Here is a 9,407-nt window from a genome sequence, read left to right on the forward strand (position 1 = left end):
GTTCCCGAATTTCGCACTTTCGTGCGTTTGACTGCCGTCACATGCATAGTTGTCCTATGCCGTTTTTAGTTGATGACCATGGATTTAAGAACTAGAAAAGATTGCTGGCAAGCCTAGCCATGATGTCTGATAGAGAAATAATTTATCTGAGCAAATGCGACACCGCCAGCATCGTAAAAAAAGACCACCTTTGCAAATGCTCGGCCGACAATGTCCATGTCATCCGTGAAAATCGTACACCGGCTGTTACACCCGGCTCTCCGCATGACACCTTCTAGCGCAGTGTTAAACAACAGGCACGAAAGTCCATCACCTGGACTGGTCCTAGTCCCCGGCGAGATTCAAACGAACTGGAGTGTTTGCCCGAGATCTTCACACAGTTATGCACACCATTCACCGTTGCTTTGATCAGTCTGGTAAGCTTCCCAGGGAAACTGTTCTCGTCCATAATTAGCTCTATGCGGTCTACACTATCGTATGCTGCTTTGAAATCAATGAACAGATGGTGCGTTGGGAGCTGGTATTCACGGCATTTTTGAAGGATTTACCGTACAGTAAAGATCTGGTCCGTTGTCGTGCGGCCGTCAACGAAGCCGGCTTGATAACCTCCCACGAACTCATTCACTAATTATGACAGACGACGGAAGATGATCTGGGATATCGCTTTGTAGGCGGCATTAAGGATGGTGATCGCTCGAAAGTTCTCACACTCCAGTTTGTCGCCTTTCATGTAGATGAGGCATATAACACCTTCCTTTCACTCCTCCGGTAGCTGTTCAGTATCCCAGATTCTGACTATCAGTTTGTGCAGATAAGTTGTCAGCTTTTCCGGGCCCATCTTAATGAGCTCAGCTCCGATACCATCCTTACCAGCTGCGTCCTTCTCCTCCAGAATCAGTCTGCAATCGTCCCGTTGACTTTGTCCCACATACCCGACGTTGTTCTCTGCTGCGTCGTTAATGGCTGCTTTGACTGTATTCCAGCAGTCCTCAAGAGGGGTTTCATCGAGCTCACCCTCGTCCGACAACGCTGCTTCGAGGTGCTGCGCGTATGCAGTGGCGACATCAGGTTGCTTCAGTCGCTCTAGGTCGTACCGCGGCGGTTGACGGTTGATGACGGATAGTTTTGGGCGCAGTTTAACCATCACCAGATAGTGGTCAGAGTCGATGTTGGTGCCACGGTATGTCCTGACGTCGATAATGTCGGAGAAGTGCCGTCCATTAATCAGAACGCGGTCGATTTGTGATTCTGTCTGCATTGATGATCTCCAGGTGTACCGATACGGAAGGCCGTGTTGGAAGTAGGTGCTGCGAATAACCATATTCTTGGAAGCGGAGAAATCAATTAGTCGAAGGCCGTTTTCGTTCGTCAGCCGGTGAGCGCTGAACTTCACAATAGCCGGTCTAAACCGTGGCTTGGGCAGCTATCGTACTCACGTTCTAGCTGAGCATAGAATGCGTTCTTATCATCATCAGTGCTTCCGGAGTGTGGGCTATGGACGTTGATTATGCTGAAGTTGAAGAACCGGCCTTTGATCCTCAACCTGCACATTATTTCATTGATCGGCCACTACTCGATCACGCGCCTCTGCATATCGCCCATGAAAGCTGTTCCCAGCTCGTGTGTGTGTGTTGCCGCAACTCTGGTAGATGGTATGTTTACCTTTAAACGTTCGCACCATTGATCCCTTCCAACAAACCTCCTGCAGCGCTACGTTGCCGAATTCACGGTCCTTGAGCACATCGGCGAGTATGCGTGTGCTCCCGATGAAGTTGAGAGATTTGCAGTTCCATGAACCGCGTTTCCAATCGCTAGTCCCTTTTCGTCGCAGTGGTCTTCGCCGATGGTTCCGGTCCGTACTCTCTTGTTGATTATTCGTTGCGTATGTTTTTTTTAAAGGCTGGCTTGCAGGGCCTGACACCAAACCCCCTAAATTTCCGGAGGACCATTCCTCCTTATTCCCGGTGAATCATGGTGCACAGTTTCACTTAGAGTTCCTCGCTGGAACTCGGACGATGATCAGCCGTCCCTAACATGGAGAACAGACGCTGTTGTGAGCCGATTCTGACATAGAGAACAGACTTACTTACTTACTTATGGATCCTGTACACCTCCGGTGGTGCAAAGGGCCGACTTGAAAGATCTCCATCCTGAGCGTTGCCCGGCTATCGCTTTAACCTGTTGCCAGGTTAGATTTCGGTCGACTTCTTTTATTTCTTTATTGAGGCTTCGCCGCCATGAGCCTCTGGGTCTGCCTCTGCTGCGATGTCCCGCTGGGTTCCAGTCTAATGCTTGATTACAGATTTCATTTCCGCCTCTACGTAGAGTGTGGCCGACCCAGCCCCACTTCCGATCCCGAATTTCTGTTGCTATCGGTCTCTGGTGACAACGACGATGGAGCTCGTTGTTTGAGATCTAGTTGTGAGGCCACCGCAGGTATCTGTTAATGAACACCTGCAGCCGTTGAGTGATTTCACTGATACACACCATGTTTCGCTAGCGTATAACAGCACAGATTTCACGTTAGAGTTGAAAATTCGTATTTTGGTGCGTTCACTTATCTGCCTGTTTTTCCAAATATTTCTTAAACTCGCAAAGGCAGCCCTTGCTTTCTTGATCCGTGCGCCTATGTCGATCTTGGTACCGCCGTTTGACGCCATTTTGGCTACCAAGATATTGGAAGCTTTCAACATTCTCCACTGGTTGCCCGGCTACTGTGGAACTGGAAGGAGTCACCGTGTTTACATCCAACGATTTGGTTTTGTTGACGTTGATGACTAAACCTGCCGAGGAGGAGCGCTCGGCAAGGTCGTTGAGCTTACTCTGCATATCAGAGCGCCGTTGCGCGAGGAGTGCAACGTCATCTGCCAATTCGAAGCCGTTTAGGTGCTCCATGAGTCCATGGTTATAGGCTACCATAACAGCCCGCGGTTTGGTACACGGTCGCATCTACCAGAATCTCATCGATTACGATGAGGAACAGTAACGGTGATAGAATACATCCTTGCCTCACACCAGCTACGACCCGGATAGGATCGGGCAGGACCCCATTGTGCAACACTCTACACGAAAAGGCCTCGTACTGTGCTTCGATGAGGCCGATGATTTTCTCAGGAACCCCCTTGCGTCCAGGGCGCTCCACATATTCTCGTGATTGAGATGGTCGAAAGCTTTTTCGTAGTCAATGAATACCAAGTAAAGGGACTCTTGGAATTCGTTGACCTGCTCCAGAATGATGCGGAGCGTGACAATATGGTCCACACAGGATCTTCCGGCACGGAATCCGGCTTGCTGCCGCCGGAGAGTCGCATCGATCTTCTCCTGAATCCGGGCTAGGATAATTTTGCACAGAACTTTGAGAACGGTACACAGCAACATAATGCCTCGCCAGTTATCGCATACAGTCAGGTCACCCTTTTTGGGTACCTTCACTAAGATACCTTGCATCAAGTCGACTAGGAAAGTTGAGGTGTCCCAGATATTATGAAATTAACGATGCAGTAGTTGAGCGGATGTCATGGGGTCAGCTTTGAGCATCTCGGCTGATATGCGGTTGACCCCTGGGGCTTTATTCGATTTCATGCTTTGGATGGCTGTTTGAATCTCTAGCAGTGATGGAGCTTCGGTATTGACGCGTGTTATACGTCGGATCCTAGGCAGATCATGCCGAGGTGGTGATGGCCTGGCTGGCACTTGAAAAAGTTGTTCGAAGTGCTCGAACCAGCGTTTCAGCTGGTCAGTTGGGTCGGTCAATAACTGATCATTCGCGTCTTTCACAGGCATCGTTGCATTCATCTCGCCCCGCTTAAGCGTCGTGAGATATCGTAGAGGAGGCGAATGTCCCTGGTTGCGGCGGCTCTCTCTTCTTCGTCGGCCAGAGAGTCTGCCCACGATCGCTTGTCCCGTCGACATGAGCGTTTTACTTCCTTCTCAAGAGCCGCGTATCATTGACGGGCTAAGACTTTGGCTCCTCTGGTTTTCGATCGCTCTATCGCGGCTTTGGCTTCTCTTCGCTCCTCTATCTTCCTCCAGGTCTCATCGGTGATCCATTGTTTTCTCTGGGTGCGTAGTTCGCCCAGATTGTTCTCGCTGGTGGCGATGAAGGCATTCTTGATGGCGGTCCATTGGTCTTACACGCTGCCACCTTCCAGAATATTTGCAGCACGCGTCTCCAGTTCTTCAACGAAGGACCGTTTCACAGTGGCATCTTCCAGTCGGCGTGTGTTGAATCGTCGTCCAACTCTTTCATCCTGCCGAAGAATCCGCGCAATGCGCAGGCGTATTTCGCCGATGAGGAGGTGATGATCAGACGCGACATCGGCACTACGTTTATTCCGTACATCAAGAAGGCTCCGTTTCCATTTTCGGCTGATGCAGATGTGGTCGATTTGATTTTCTGTAAAGCCGTCACGGGAGACCCACGTGAACATGTGAACAGCTCGATGAGGGAAGAGCGATCCCCAGATCACCATGTCGTTATTAACACAAAATTCAGCGAACAGCTCTCCGTTTTCGCTCATTTCTCTGAGACCATGGCGTCCCATAATGCGCTCATAGTTCGAGTTGTCGGATCCGATCTTAGCATTGAAGTCGCTCATACAGATCTCGATATTAACCTTCGGAATTCTATCTACGACGGCATTGAGTTGACTGTAGAAGTTCTCTTTGTCTTGCAGATCGGCAGCATCGGTTGGCTCATAACATTGGATTATAGTAAGGTTTCGGACCCGTGTTCTAAATCTGGCAACGATTATCCTTTCACTTATAGGTTCCCACTTCAAAAGCGCAGAATGTGCCTGAGCGCTTAGCAGGAAGCCAACTCCGCGATGCCGGAGAGCGTGTTCACCTCGTAAACCAGAGTACAGCAGAACTTGTCCCACGATCTCAAGCTTTATGCGGCGTGCCTCATTGGCAAGTTGTGCCAATTTACCCTGCTGGGCTAGGGTTAAAACGTGCCATGTTCCTATTCGTGTCCGTTGTTTCGCGCTAAGAGTCGTCGCCGTAAAATCAGTCCGTATTCTTTCATTATCGGATTCTCGAACAAATTGATGTTTCGGGAACAGTAGGTTGTTGGCCCAAGGTTCCCTATCCACCGGGATGGGGCTGCCATCTTAGGTATAGCTTCCGGGGAATAGCATTTCATAAACCGTCTAAGACGAACTAAGACGAAGACGTCGTCTTAGACGGTTTAATACATTCCACTAAACGAGCTTAGCATTTTATACTCAGCCGCTGGATGCTAGAACAGACGCTGTTGGAGCCGCACCTCCTTAGTGAACAGACGCTCAGACAGGTCAAATTTGTTTAAAGTCCCACCCAACACCAGGACTAGGCTAGTGCGCTTTGAGCGGCACACGATCGCTTTCATAGGGCCTGCTTGGGGACACATGCAGTTTTTTATAGAAGCTCAACAGAGCCCACTGTCGAAAACCCCACCACATCCTAGGCTCACTCCACAGGACGCACCTTCTCACTCTAGCTGATGTCAGTAGGACAACAGTGCCCAGGCTGCACTTCCAGCTAAGTACGCAACCCCTAGCGGTCAATTGTCATCGGAAGACCCGTGGAAGCGTGAGTATTGGAACTTGTGGGGACCAGAGCTATGTTAGGCGCCCCTTCCCGGATGTCAACTCACCATTTCGCAGCCCATGGAGAACAGACGCTCAGTAAGATTTGCACCTCGGGAGAGGAGCGAACCCCTCCTTTCCTGTTAGCATACGACCATAGTTCCCGCCGGGGTTGGTTACCCGATCTTCTCTAAGGTTGCCCGTATCCCGGCCACCACGAGGAGGTAGGGATAGGAGTTGCTGGGTAAGAGCACAGACAAACAGACGTTACAGCTTGAACATTTTTCAGAAAAATCCATCGCCCAATCCCTCCATCACCATCTTGCGAGCATGTTACACGAAACAATATTTCATATGACATCGTCACCAGAAGGCGCTGGAGTGAAATATCAAACTCGAAGGGTTCCGACGCTAGCGCCTCTAGTTGTGAAACGCCCAATCAATCAAATTCAAATTGAACGTTGAAGTTATAGTCGATGGGAATTTCTGTAGTGTTACGTCTGTTTGTCTGTGGTAAGAGGCTAAGGACCGCGAGATCTATTTTATTTCTTCAGGTACGCGGTAAGCTTTACCACAGAGAACAGACGTTGAAGCTACACTCACCATGTTGTGATAACTTTTTACCACAGAGAAACAGACGTCTTACTGTACACATGTTCCATTGTTCATCTTTTTAACAGTGGATTCAATTTTTTGTAGGTGGTCGATTGGCCACCGATGGCGCTGCCATCGATTATGCATGTGTTTGACGTTTGCACACTACCGCCACCTGGTTGCCGCTTGACCACCTACAGTGCATTTAGCATTGGGCGATAATGTTTCCGTGACGATGATTCTGGTTGCATTTTCTTCCAAGTGAGACGTCTGTTTCTCTGTGTTTTTACTGTTCATTTTGAAAACTTTTCTGATCTCCCAAAAAGTGTATTTTGATCAGAAAATGGGAAAATGTTCGTCTTTGGCATGTTTCCGTTGAAATATGTTCACACAAAAGATATTTTAGTTACCAGTTAAAGATTGTCGCTTCGGTTCCCTTTGTTCTGCTGTCCGTAACATGTGTGGTCAAATCTATAGATAGTGGAATATATAGATGAGCGAAGATAAATCCTCTGTCTCCAAACGAACTGTCAAACGTGTCTCCAAACGAGCATGACGTCACAATTTCAATGGAAACGTTAAGGGCTGTGACGTCATATGCGCGTGTGCACGGGCAAAAAATCGACTCAGCCATGCTTTCGCTCATCTATAGATTCTACTATCTATAGTCAAATCGTATAATGTATATTTTTCCTTCATTGACATTTAGATCCCCTATCCTCGCCAACAAAGATACACAGAAAAAATAAAGAACCTAAAAAAAAAGTTTAAAGAACTCAACTTTGAGTACGAAGTTCAAATTTTTAACTCAATATTAGGTAGTTTTCTTACTCCCTCTCATGAATGATATTATAAACAAAGAGAGCTGCATCGACCCAACGTGTGCTGTTTCGTGGAAGAAGCCAAATTTGATTTGTTTTCACCATAGTCTCGAGTGAGTGAAAATAACATAAATTTGAGTTGGTGAAACTTTGAGTGGGTGAAAATTCAACACGGGAGTAAAGGCAAAGTACTCACCGGATTTTTTCGCATTTTACTTATTTTTGGCTTCTTCCACGCAAGGTCGGATTTGAGTGAAAGGAACCGCCAAGTGAGTTGTTTCGCGGTTCCGTGTATACTCGAATTTGCCTATAGAAATAATAAATATCAAGACTTCTCATGTCAAGATTGGTAAATAAAAGTTTTCTAAGCTTTATATTTCGTACACTGAAACGAAGATGGTGCTGCGATAGATTGTACCCCTTGAAAAGGGATTTTTGCATCGGGCAGCTCTATGTGGAGATAGGCCAGAGCGATTCGTGCAGTATTTTTTCTACCCACACTGGCACACAAACGCATCGAAAGCAATGCACAGTGTGTCAAATATGAGTAGAAAATGGTCAACTAAAGACAGAAAATCGTGATTTGAACCTATAAAACGTTGTATGGACCAGGGTTGTTATATCAGGGTTCTCTCACTTCGACAGTAGATGGGAGAGACTAGCGCGGGGGTGAAAACTTCATTTTCAGTGCAAAACATAAACAAACTCGGTGGCTTCCCCATATAAAAATCCAAGATGGCTGAATCATGAAATTGGCATACTGCTACACCTGTTTGTATTCACCTTGGTATGGACGTTACGGTAAAATTGACCAGAGTAGGTTAGAAGTAGCGAAATTATGCTCTTTATATCATAAAAAATAGACATTTTCAACATATTAATTCTGCTTGGTATCTAATATCAAGTTCTGCATCTTCTCTTTACGATATATACATAAAACACTCAAATACGGTGTTATTCGTTGAAATTAACATTTTAAAGTCTGACTGAGTTCGCCCTATAGTAGACCCCTTGGGGGTCCACAATAGGAAATTGCTTTCTTAATAGTAGACACTTCATTTGATTTTCATGTTCCTTTTCGGGTTATTCTTCTTCCCTATTTTGGACCCCCTTTAATGGACACTCAGGTGTTTATTGAAAAGATATTTTAGTTACTATAGATAAAGATTGTCGCTGTCCGGAACATCTTTTGCTGGCGAGGATAGGGGAGCTAAATGTCAAAGAAGGAAAATCCATACGATTTGACAGGTATGTACCACACATGTTTCGGACAGCAGAACAAAGGGAACAGAAGCGACAATCTTTATCTAGTAACTAAAATATCTTTTGTTTATTGTTTATAGAATTGTAAAAAATCATCTAATTTTACTTTCCATAGCAATTCCAATGCTCATAATCAAATCATAGTAGGTTTTCCCGATGGAATTTCATAGCAAAATGTTTACATTGTGCTGTAATAATGTAAAAATGGATGGAGGGTTCACTATAGGGTATTTTACCCTCCTTAGGGCCGATGCCCACGTAGCGGTTTTTCAACGCCACGTGCACGCAGCGTTAAAATAACGCTGGTGTGCATCGGCGTGGTGACGCTGCGTTACCGCTTTTTCCCGGTGCACACCTGCGTCTTTTTAACGCCACGTGCACTCTGCGTTGAAATGACGCTACGTGGGCATCGGCCCTTAGCCGTGCGGTAAGACGCGCGGCTACAAAACAAGACCATGCTGAGGGTGGCTGGGTTCGATTCCCGGTGCCGGTCTAGGCAATTTTCGGATTGGAAATTGTCTCTACTTCCCTGGGCATAAAAGTATCATCGTGCTAGGTGCTAGCCTCATGATATACGAATGCAAAAATAGTAACCTGGCTTAGCAACCTCGCAGTTAGTAACTGTGGAAGTGCTTAATGAACACTAAGCTGCGAGGCAGCTCTGTCCCAGTGTGGGGTTGTAATGCCAATAAGAAGAAGAAGAACTCTAATAAAAATCCAAGGATTATAGTAGATTTATAGTGATTTCGAATATTTAATACTTTTATTAAAATGATTTTTCAACAATTATAGCGAGTTCATTATTTAGGATTAGGGGGCATCTATAAATTACGTAACGCTTAGAGGGGGAGTGGGGGTTGCCCGATGTGTGACAATCCATTCAAAAATTTGAAATTATTCATACAAATAGTGTGACATAGCCGGGAGAGGGGGGTTCAAAATGGCCATTTTTTGCGTTACGTAATTAATGGATCTTCCCTTATAATAGTATTCAAAAGATAAAATTGAGCTTTCTCCAAAATTATAATTCTAATTAAAAAAAACCCGTCTGGCTGATCTGATATTTTGATGAAACGTGTCTATGATTTTTTTATGTTAATGTAAAAACTAATTTTCTTTTAATATATGTGTATTTAAAAGAACTGCTTTAAAAAAAAATGTT

Source organism: Armigeres subalbatus, chromosome 3 (assembly GCF_024139115.2).
Source record: "Armigeres subalbatus isolate Guangzhou_Male chromosome 3, GZ_Asu_2, whole genome shotgun sequence".
NCBI lineage: Eukaryota > Metazoa > Arthropoda > Insecta > Diptera > Culicidae > Armigeres > Armigeres subalbatus.